The following is a 9,989-nucleotide window of genomic DNA, read 5'->3' as shown; positions in this document are numbered from 1 at the left end:
GTGCCTCTTTCAGTCCCACACCAATTCCAGACCATTACTATTCATCCACATTGCTCATTTGAGAATCACAGCATCTACTCCTCATTGTTAACTAGCCTCCTGGTTCACAGTGTTTTTTTATTCAAGACCATTTGTCCCAGTTATATTCTTCTTTCTTTTCCCATCTATCTTCATCCCTAATGACATCCACATCTACAAGGTAAAAATATCATGAGTCTAAAGTCTCAGATACATAACATGCTTTTTCCTATCAACTTTTTTTTGATGCAATGTTTTTTAAATTGTGGTAAAATATTACATAATAAAAAATTTACAATGCTAATCATTTTTAAGTGCCCATTAAGCACATTCACATCATCACACAACTATTATCACCATTCGTCTCCAGAATTATTTCATATACCTAAACTGAAACTCTGTTCACATTGAATAACAACTCCCTATTCTCTCCGGGCCAAAGTCCCTACTACCCACTATTCTGTTTTATGTCTTTATGAATTTGCCTATCCTAGGTACTAGGTACTATCCTTGTAGAAGTGGAATGACACAGTGTTTTTCTCTTTATGAATGACATTTCATTTAGCAAGTTTCAAGGTTCAGTCTTATAGCAAGTGTGTGTGTGTGCGCGCGTGCACGCTCAGTTCCTCAGTCATATCTGACTCTTTGTGACCTCATGGACTGTAGCCCCTTAGGCTCCCCTGTTCATGGAATTTTCCAGACAAGAATACTGGAGTGGGTTATCATTTCCTCCTCCAGGGGATCTTCCCAGGGATGGAACCTGCATCTCCTGCATTGTACACAACTTCTTTACCGCTGAGCCACCTGGGAAGCCATGTGTATGTGTGTGTTTCCAATTCTTTTTCATATGCTGCTGCTGTTCAGTCACATCTGACTCTTTGCAACTCGATGGACTGCAGCATGCCAGGCTCCCCTGTTTTTGCTATCTCCGTGAGTCTGCTCAAATTTGTGTCTATTGAGGCAGTGATGCTATCTAACCAGCTCATTAGCATTATTTTATAGGCTACAATTAAATGTCTTTATTTCCCTAAGTATCTCCATTCGGTTTTCTCAGATCTTAGATGTCTCACTGTATTTCTCTGCCTGTGGTGTCTTACCCCCAGACACTTGGGTGAGTCTAAGTTCTCAGAAAACTTGAATATCCCTTTCTTGTGTAGCTCCCAACCTCAGATTCAAACCATGCTTCCGTTGTGGGCTGAGCTCAGAGTTAGGCTAATAGGAGCCATTCCCTTGGGCAATGCACAGACTGGTCAAAATATTGTAAATAAAATGGACGGAATTGGCAAAATGCAGTGTTTCCTCTTGACCTCACCAGCTGTGCCATGGACAGAGTGGGACAAAAGTGACCAAACACTCCACGGAATTTTCTATTATTTTGTGTAAAATGTTTTCTTCATTGGACACTTGCTTGGTTGCTGCAGAAGAGATCTGCAGGATCTGCAGCGATTCAGAGGAATCGCTGACAGGTTTCCAGAGCTCCCACATAGCTATTTTTGTCAGTCTGTAGTTGTTTACTTAATGTTTCATGGGAGAATGAGGTCTTGGAGGATCCTCCATTGACTCTTACATTCACTTTACCTTGGACATTGACTATGCTAGCCACAACTTTAATTTTTTTTATTATCAGACACTACTGATATTTCAATTTAAATTATTATTTTTGCACATACCTTTCCTATCGTTCCAGTTCTTGTGTCCAAGTTCTCCAACGATCAACCCTAGTAAGATTTTTAGAACCATGATTATCTCTCGCCTCAGTTCCTCCATGATTTTCATTTAGCTTTTTCATAGTGCTTCACTACCCATCAGGATTCCTGCTCTTAATGAGTGTATCTACCCAGCAAACCTAAAAGTTGTTCAATTGTTCCTTAATATTTCTTCTTAGATTTAAAACTTAAAATGAGGTCACATGTTATGTCTCACACATTAATGACTCTTGCACTCAATAAATACTTGATGAACAAGTGAATTGATAACCTTGGAATAAAATCATTCAGATGATCTGCGCAAGTTGGAGATTCAATATCCTATCAAGTGTTAAAAGTAACATTGTTTTTCCCTTAAAATGACATTCAAATTATCATTAAAACTATTTGCTGTGGCAAATATCTATGTGCAATCCATTTACAGAAAAGTGCATGTTAAGGAAGATTTCAAATACCTATCTGATTTTCCAAAAAATTGGAGTCTCTAAGTTAACTATTTAGGAGTTATTGTGTTTCCTGTAGAGAGATGATTTAGAAAGATAGACAGCAACTCACATATTCAGTACTAAGGTTTTCATCTTCTGTTTGACTGTTATTTTTATTTTCTCTTGAAGCAAAGTGAACAGTGTAGGAATCCTTAGCAAGACTTGGTTTCAGGCACAGAGGATTTCAGTCATGTCTAAGTTCAGGGGGATCATCTTAGAAAAATAATAGAAGTTGAAGCTGAACAAACAGAAAGAAAGAATATTTGGAGGGTTTAAAACAAGAAGACAATTGAATCAATGAAGTCTCTGCCTAAACCAGCAAGAATCAGGTACAACTTATATGTCATCAATGAAAGAAAATTTTGCAATGATGCCAATATTGGTTTTTGAACTAAATCATTTCTTAAGGAAACACTCCATAGACAGAAAGACAGCAGGAATCTTTACTAGCAGGTATCCACTGAAATAACATAATCATACCATGTAAAATTCACAGTATTTACTAAAAATCTGTAAAGTGCATAAATACATTATCCACATCCAGTCAACTAGAAGTGAACTTTCTTTCCTAGAATATTGCTTTCATAAATTCCTTTTTAAAAAAATTTCATACTGGTGCCAAACTAAGTAGTGTGCTACTCTTTCCCTGAACAATGGTAAGATTTTCAAATATTTCATATCTTTCTTCTAATTTATGTGGGGAAATACTGTCAGGATAATTATCCTTCAGTAATTTTCACTAAATGTTTACCATATTCAAAACCCTCTGCAGAACTCTATTATCTTTTATTCAGCATTGTTTCAACAAGTATTTTTAATGTGTGCTAAGTGCTAAGCATTGTACTAGGTGTGTGAAAATAACTGTGAACAAACAGAGATAACGGTATTCAGAATTTTCTCTTAATCTACTCTTTCATCATTATCCCCAAACTGTATCTAAAACACAGCTTAGCAAACTTTTCCTTTCAAGAGCCAGACAGAAAAGGCTTTGATCTTTGTTGGCCATTAAGTATTGATCAAAACTCTTCAACTCTGCCCTTCTAGCATGAAAGAAACCATATACATCATGTAAATGAATGTATTTCAATAAAATTTTATTTGCAAAACAGGCAGTGGGTTGAATTGGCCTGTGTTTTAATATATTCTGTGGTATCCTCCTCATTACTCAGCATATTCAAGTTTCAACTGAAATTGTTTCTCCACAGACTTGGAGTGATCATACTTTACATTACTGACAAATGTATAGTTTACATGACTCCTGTTATTTCCTATTTCCTATTAGAAAGGCAGCAAGTTTAAATTCTAGTATACTAATGTGACATAGACTGGCTCCTAAACACCACTGTACTTCAATTTCTCATAAATAGCAAAGATATGATAACACCTAGAGATGGAAGCAGTGATGGATTTTCTTTTCTTGGGCTCCAAAATCACTGTGGACAGTGATTGCAGCCAGGAAATTAAAAGATGCTTGCTCCTTGAAGAGAAAGTGAAAGTGAAATTCACTCAGTCGTGTCTGACTCTTTGTGACCCCAAGGACTACAGAGTCCATGGAATTCTCCAGGCCAGAATACTGGAGTGGATAGCCTTTCCATTCTGCAGGGGATCTTCCCAACCCAGGGATCAAACCCAGGTGTCCCACATTGCAGGTGGATTCTTTACCAGCTGAGCCACAAGGGAAACCCAGGAATACTGGAGTGGGTAGCCTATTCCTTCTCCAATGGATCTTTCCAACCCTGGAATCAGACCGGGGTCTCCTGCATTGCAAGGCAGCTTCTTTACCAACTGAGCTATCAGGGAAGTCAAGGAAAGCTATGGCAAACCTACACAGAATATTGAAAAGCAGAGATAACACTTTTCTGACAAAGGTTCCTATAGTCAAAGCTATGGTTTTCCCAGTAGGCGTGTCCTGATGTGAGAGTTGGTCCGTAAAGAAGGCTGACCTCTGAAGAACTGATACTTGCACGTTGTGCTGCTGAAGAAGAGGTCAAACCAGTCAATCCTAAAGGAAATCAACCCTAAATTGTCATTGGAAGGACTGATGCTGAAGCGCCAATATTATGGCCACCTGATGGGAAGAGCTGACTCCTTGGAAGAGATCCTGATGCTGGGAAAGATTGAGGGCAAGAGGAGAAAGGGGCAACAGAGGATAAGATAGTTGAATGGCATCATTGACTCAATGGACATGAATTTGAGAGAACTCTGGGAAATTGTGAAGGACGAGGAAACCTCGTGTGCTGCACTCCATGGGGTCACAAAGAATTGGACACACCTTAGCAACCGAACAACAACAAAGATCTTAACAATTGTGTGATGATGCAAGGATTTGCTTATGTAAATCATCTACATCTGTAAGGCTAAATATGCTGAGGAGTGTTTTTCTGATTTGGTCCAAATCAAAGCTAACAGACTTCCTTCTAACTTGGTAAATGGGTAGAGCCCATTACCACTTTGGAATATGCTAGTACCAGAATCCAGAGAGGCCTACCAGGGATAAAGTTTCCTTTTTAGTGCTGAGATGCAAATTGCAAAAGAATATATATATATATTACTTTGCATGGACTATTTCAGTATGCCTCAGACTGCTGGAAACCTAAAATTCACTTTCAAGAGGTGGGTCCTTAAACTTTGTAGCATTCAGTATACCTTTTGAGCTTGTCATCTTACCCTGGCCTTAGATTATCTTCTCCATGTTGCTCATGCAGTCTGATTAACGTGGAGTTATTGCCATGTAAGATCAATGTGATATTCTGTAGATTGTCCAGAAATCCTGCAGAAGGAATTCATAGGGCCTGGACTCCATCTCAGGCCTGTTCATGCTGATCACGTTTGGCCACCTCTTCAATGGACTCTGAACTCTGTGTTATGGAAACGACAACAGAAGTATAAGACCCGCTCTTGACAGGGGAATCTTGAAGATCATATCCAGGTTACTCATCGCCTAAGAGAACACATACACTAATCACCCCTTCCTCCAGACATGCCACAAATTTTTCTGTACCTGCCGGAGTGTAACCTCATGCTTATTGATTATTGGCTAATTGTTTAACTATCTGAGCACATGGCACATGACTGATGGGGTTATTGGGATTGTATTTACCCTTCCTTAGTTTATGTAAGTCTCAAGAAATTTGGGGTGGTGGGTTTGGACATGTACACATGGGGTATAAAAGATTTTCACAAATGCTGGTCGGAGTCCTTGGCTAAGAGGAGACTCTGCCTTGGGCCCGCCGGTGTAATAAACTGCACTCCACTATCTGCATTGTCCTTCTGAGTGAGTTTGTTTCCCATAACGCATGGCTACAACAATCCCAGCACCTGCCAAATCATACTGGCTACCTTCTGTAGCATTTTGACACAATGCTTTTCTTTCCTTAGTAAGCCCTTTACTTTCTCTGTTGAGTTGAAATAAGACTTGACACTAGTTTTAAGTCTTTTGATCTAGAGGTGAGGTGGAGGTAAATTCTGAATGAAACATGTTGTTCCATGACTCATAAGCTTGTGCTTTATCTTCAAGTAAGAAGAATGCTTTGCTTCCCAGATGGCTGGATGATAAAAATCTGTTTGTCAGTGCAAGAAATGCAGGAGATGTATGTTTGATCCCTGGGTCAGGAAGATCCCCTGGAGAAGGAAATGGCAACCCATTCCAATATTCTTGTCTGGGAAATCCCAAGGACAGAGGAGGCTGGTGAGCTACAGTTCATGGGGTAGCAAGAGTTGGGCATGACTTGCAGACTAAACAACAACACCTTCTACATAATTGTCATTCCTTGGTATCTCCATTCTGCATCCACAGGTTCAACCAAGCAAGCAGAATGCTTTATATTTAATAAGGAAGACTAACAAATTTTATAATTCCAGGAGATTAAAGGGAAATTGATATAAAAATTTTAAAACTCATCTATCAAGATACCTCATTCTACATTTCAAATATTCACCTATTTTAAATCCAGAAAGGAACTGGATTAAACTTTTAACCCAGTTTGTACAGGAGAACTGCCAAGGTTGACAACACAACTTTTTCTAGAGATCTCTTCACTTAATGAGTCAAGTTCTTCTAGTTCAGATTCTAGTTCTCTTTCTGTCCTTCTAGTTCAGATTCTCATTCTCCTTCTGTCCTCTACTTCTTTATATGCAACCAAGTGGCCCATTGGCTTTTTCAATCTACTTTATATTAACCACCTAGCCTTTAATTTTTTTCCTCTGCACTTTTTCAAGAGTGCTTAGAAAAAGTCATCTAAACTGAATGTCAGTTTGTATTGGTAGCCATTTTTAAGGGGACCAAGAATAGAAATTCAAATCAATATAATCATTTTGTTGAAGTGAAGAGCCAATTCTGACTCCATGTTGGACCTGTTTCTTTGACCTGCTTCATGTTGCTTTTGTTATTACAATCATACATAATGGCCTGCCACAGAGAAGACTGCCCCTCTGCCTGACTATTAAAGTGCCTTTGTTCAACTCACTGGGAGATAATCTGACTCTACCCACTTGGGAATGGCTGCAGGAAAGAAGAAATTAACACATTCCTTCCAGAAGGCTGGCTGTCCTGGGAGTTTTGTAAAATGGATGGACCTTTTTACTTCATTATCTCACCACCTTTCCCTCTCTATTCTGCATCTTTAGTTTAGTTTCTCACCTCCCCCATCTCCGTTCTGTAAAACAACCTGACCCTCAAGAAGATGGTTATTTTGAGACAATAATTTGCCATCTTTTTGGTCAACCAGTTTTCCCAGTATCATATTTCTTGCCTAGTCTCTTGGTTAATAGGGCTGCCTTGTGGCAAGCAGAGCATACTTGGACTCAGTAACAATTATAATCTACTTCAAAATCTAACATATGGCTAACACGCCATTTGAAATAACTTGCCATTTGACTGAGGGACAAATAGCTTTGTGCAGTTACATAACAGTGTTGCAGGTGAATTTGAAGTTCTTTTTTTTTTTTTTTTTTGGTCACAAGAGAATTCGGAGATGAATCAAAGAGGTTAAGTAAAGTTTATTAAGCAACAATACACTCTCAGAGGGAGAGTGGGCAGGCTGGTGAAGACCTACCCCCTGAATTTCTTTGGCAAGCTGCTTATGTCGCTGCTCTTCAGTTGCTCAGTCATGTCTGACTCTTTGCAACCCCATGGACTGCAGATGCCAGGCTTCCCTGTCCTTCACTGTCTCCTGGAGTTTTCTCTAACTCATATCCATTGAGTCAATGATGCCATCCAACCATCTCAGCCTCTGTCACCCCTTTCTCCTCCTGCCCTCAATCTTTCCCAGCATCAGGGTCTTTTCCAATGAATTGGCTGTTCACATCAGATGGTCAAAGTACTGGAGCTTCAGCTTCAGCATCAGTCTTCCCGATAAATATTCAGGGTTGATTTCCTTTAGAATTGACTGATTTAATCCCCTTGCAGTCCAAGGGACTCACAAGAGTCGTCTCTTGGCACCACAGTTCAAAAGTATCAATTCTTCAGAGTTCAGCCTTCTTTATGGACCAGCTCTCACATCCATACATGACTACTGGAAAAACCATATCCTTGACTTACAGACCTTTGTTAGTAAAGTGATGTCTCTTCTTTTTAATATGCTGCTATGAGACGCATACAATTGAAGGTGCAGAATATTCACTGGGGAAGGAAGAGTTTGGGGGTCACTTCCCTGTTTTTCATTCCTGCTCTATTTTCCTGAGGGGAAGAAGGATTTCTTTCCCCATTTAGCTTATATCAGAAGTGTCATGGCCTAGTTTCAATTGGGTACTTCTTATCTAGAGGGCTAATCTTATATGTAATGAGAACACAATGAGCAAAAGTTTACATCTTGGATGCAAGAGATAGCCACTTTTCCCTATGTTTTTTGTTTTGTCTATGACTGGGGTGGACACATCACCCAAAATGTGTGGTCTCCTGTCAGTCTGAAGGTTCCTACTTTCCTTTGTCTGCCTATGGGCCTCTGCTGTTTATAAGATGTGCATTTCCTATCACCTGGCCCCTTCCCCCATTTCTTTGTTCATAGCTAGTTACCTGTCTGCTCTAACAGTAGAACACGAACATTTCCACCTCTATATAACTCTGATTATGGGGGGAAAAAAATTACCTTGCACTTGTGATTCACCTGGCTGTGGATTTTTATTCAGGTGTTTCCCAACATTTTCAGATATTAAGTATTCTTAAAATCTTTAGATTTTTAAGGCTAGTTTTAAGCAAGTAAAATGGATAAGCTGGTTCACATCTCTTCTGAAACATAAAGTGGGTGGTTTACACAATTAAAGTGTCTTTCCTAGAATTCCTTGCTTATTTGACCACTCTGCTTATTTTAAGGTTTGGCTAGTTGCTTTTCTTCCTAACTGGTGCTTGTACTCATGGAGTGTATCATCATCATTAACCAAAGACAATTAAGTGCTTATGTGACATGGCCTTTCACTTGGGCCCTGGCTCATTTACACAAGATTTTGTGCTTCACTGTGAAGGATTTAGCCCTTTTAACAATTCTAATCTTTGAGAAAATTCCATTTGCAATGTTAGACTTTTGGATGATGAGAAACAACTTAGGGAAGTAAAAAGTAATCACACAGATAATAGATATCATTTAAGAACACAAATGATCAAGGCATTGTTTGCCCTTTATGAGTGGTACAAAAAATAGACTCATTGAAAATACTAGTATTCATTAATGTTAACTTTAGTAGTTTTTATTCCACTTAACATTAACTCTCCTCAGTGACATTTGGCTCTAATCAAATAATTGCTGGAATTTAGAGTAAAACTGACTTTATCCAGCATGAAGACAACTTGGTAGTGATGTCTTAGACTTGAAAAGGGGAATATATGTGGACAGAAGCATTATTTCAGTGAGGAAAGTCCAAAGAATTGAAATGACTTGAGGAGTATAGCCTGAGGCTGTACTATTCTAATTCTCATTTTCAGTCTTTGCAGTATTTGCAAAGCTGTGATGTCTTCTTTATAAATGACAGAGGTCCTGTATCTGAGAATTACGGAATTTATAGCCTTCCATTTAGAAGTATAGGGGACTTCCCAGCTGACTCAGTGGTAAGGAATCCTCTTGCCAGTGCAGAAGACACAGGAGATGTGTGTTCAAACCCTGGGTCAGGAAGATGTCCTGGAAGATAAAATGGCAACCCACTTCAGTATTCTTGCCTGGAGAATCCCATGGACAGAGGAGCCTGACAGACTACAGTCCATGGGGTTGCAAAGAGCCAGACACGACTGAGTGACTGAAGTGTACACATTTAGGTACATAGGATGATATTGCCATTCAGGAAGCTTATAAGTTGTGCTCAGCCATTTTTCAGCATTATTACAGAATTTCCAGTACATTTTACATTTCTGTTGTTGTTTAGTCAGTAAGTCATGTCCAACTCTTTTGTTCATGGACTGTAAGTCCACTAAAATCTTCTGTCCTATGGATTTTCCAGGCTAGACTATTAGACTAGGTTGCCATTTCCCTCTCCAAGGGATCTCCCCATGCCGGGATGGAACCTGCATCTTCTACACTAGCAGGCATTTGTTTACTACTGAGCCAACGGGGAAGCCCAATTCATATAGTAGACACTAGTTAAATATTTGATGATTAATAACATTATAAATAGATTCATGTTTATTCTTTTAAAGTCATGCAGTTTATTAAAAGCTTATTATTTTATGTTATACTTAAATTATTAAACCTCTATTATTCATACTACAATGAATTAATAATTAAAATAATAAACATTAATGAAAATTATAGTGTTTGTTGAATGCTATGTGATAGACATATTTTAGAAGTGCTTA

Source organism: Muntiacus reevesi, chromosome 9 (assembly GCF_963930625.1).
Source record: "Muntiacus reevesi chromosome 9, mMunRee1.1, whole genome shotgun sequence".
NCBI lineage: Eukaryota > Metazoa > Chordata > Mammalia > Artiodactyla > Cervidae > Muntiacus > Muntiacus reevesi.
This window is presented reverse-complemented; position numbering follows the sequence as displayed.